Genomic DNA, 2,337 nt, shown 5'->3' on the forward strand with positions numbered 1-2,337 from the left:
GAGTTGGTTGAGTTCCTTACATATTTGGATATTAATCCCTTATCAGAGGTATGTTTTCTAACTATTTTTTTCCTAATCCATAGGTTGTCTCTTCACTTCTGTTGATTGTTTCCTTTGCTGTGCAGAAGCTTTTTAGTTTGGTGCAATTCCATTTGTCAATTTTTGTATTTGTTGCCTATGCTTTTGGGGTCATAAGATCCAGCAATTCCACTTCTGGGTATATATCCTAAGTAAGTGAAATCAGTATGTCAAAAGATATATCGGTACTCCCATGTTCATTTCAGCACAATTCACAATAGCTAAGACATAGAACCAACCTAAGTTTCCATATATGGATGAATGAATACAGAAAATGTGGTTCATGTGTTTATATATCTATAACCACATAGAGACATAGATATAGAGGTATATACATCTAGAAAGACAGATACATATATATCTTAAATAAACATATGTATATAGAGATACAAAGGTACTTCAAAGAGCTCACTTTTTTGTGTGCGTGTATATATATATATGAATGTATATGCACACACAATGAAATACTATTTATCCTTAAATAAGAAGGAAATTCTATCATTTGCAACAATGTGGATGACATAGAAGACCTCATGCTAAGTGAAATAAGTCAAGTACAGAAAGACAAATGCTGCATGTTCTTAGTTACATGTGCAATCTAAAAATGTCAAACTCATAGAAGCAGAGAGTAGAACAGTAGTTGACAGATGGTTAAAGTACACAAAGATTCAGTTTGGTAAATTATGGAGATCTATTACACAGTGTGGTGACTATAGTTAATAACAATGTATATTTAAAAATTGCTAAGAGGTTAGATCTTTAGATCTTGCATGTTCTCACCACCAATAAATAAATAAATAAATAAACAAACAAACAAACAAATAAATAAATAAGTGGAGATGAGTATGTTAATTAGCTTAATAATTTCACAATACATACATATACCAAAACATCACTCTGTACACTATACATATATTCAATTCGTATTTGTCTACTATTCCTTTATAGAGCTGGGGGATGCAGGAGCAGGGCGGGTGAGAAATGACCAGAAAGCATGCTAAAACCTGAAAGTAGAGCTACTCCTGGTGCTTGCTTTTTCCTTTCAGCAATTTCTTGCCTCTTCAAGTGACCTTGTTTTAGTCAGTAGAACAAGTGTAATTTTAGAACAAACTACTCCTGAATTTGAATTTCATTAGATGCTACATACTTTTTATGGAATTCAGGTCCCTCATCTGTAAAATAATAGTTCAGAACTCCTATATTTGTTTTGAATTAATAAATGAAGTAACCCCTATGAAAATACCCTGCAGGGTGACTGACAGGTTTTCTTCCTTCATTCAATTAATTCACCAAATCATTTCAAATAGACAATGTTCACTGAGGAAACAAGGGTGTCTTTAATTATTCTGTGTATTGTTGGGTATCTCTTTTTCTCCTTGTATACATATAGCTCTGTCCGGTTTTATACAAGCTCTTCAAATATCTGGCACAAATACTCACATCTTTATTCTCTTTTAGCTGATGAATTATCCTCCTTGAAAAAAACAGTGATTGATCTTTACTGTGAGTATTTACTTTCTTTTATCACTCAACCTCAGCTTCCTGCATGTATTTCTGCTAGAGGTTAGAATGTGTTTTGGAGTCATAATTAGTAGAAGACATTTTACACTTACAAATACTTATCTCCCATCACACATCCACATTCACCTACATCATCTGACATAAAAAGACTTTTAAATGAGGTAAAAAGTATTGAGGTGAGAGCTAGCTGAGAAGAATGAGTCAAGTGAAAGCTGACTAATAAAAAAGCCCCCTTTCCCACCATAGTCAGTAGTTTAATCTTTTGATTTTCCTAGGGAGAAGGAAGTATGTTCTGCTGAAAGAAGTCACTGTTTATCATTCGCTGTATTAATACTCAGTGTAGGAAGGAGGGTATTTTTAATAAAATTTTTCATTACAATTAAAGTGAAACAGGGACTTGAAAGAAAAAACACATTAGCCACTTAGGGTATTACATAATAGCTCAGAATTTTGTACTAAGCAGTGTTATTTTTAATAACTTGAGCATACTAAAGTTGAACACTTCTTATCCATTTTGGAATTGGTTGTGAAGGTTTCATAAAGCATAGAGGATGGCATAATGTCATTTAATAGCCTATTTTGAATTTTGATTTTAAATCACAGACTACCTGCAACCCCCACAGAGGTAGTGTGCATTAGCATGGGACTGACAAGGGGGCTTTGAAATAAAATGACTCGGGCTGGCCCGGTGGCGCACTGGAGAGTGCACCGCTTGGGAGCGTGGCGGCGCTCCCGCCG

The sequence above is a fragment of the Galeopterus variegatus genome, unplaced genomic scaffold, assembly GCF_000696425.1.
Source record: "Galeopterus variegatus unplaced genomic scaffold, G_variegatus-3.0.2 Scaffold2328, whole genome shotgun sequence".
Classification (NCBI taxonomy): Eukaryota; Metazoa; Chordata; class Mammalia; order Dermoptera; family Cynocephalidae; genus Galeopterus; species Galeopterus variegatus.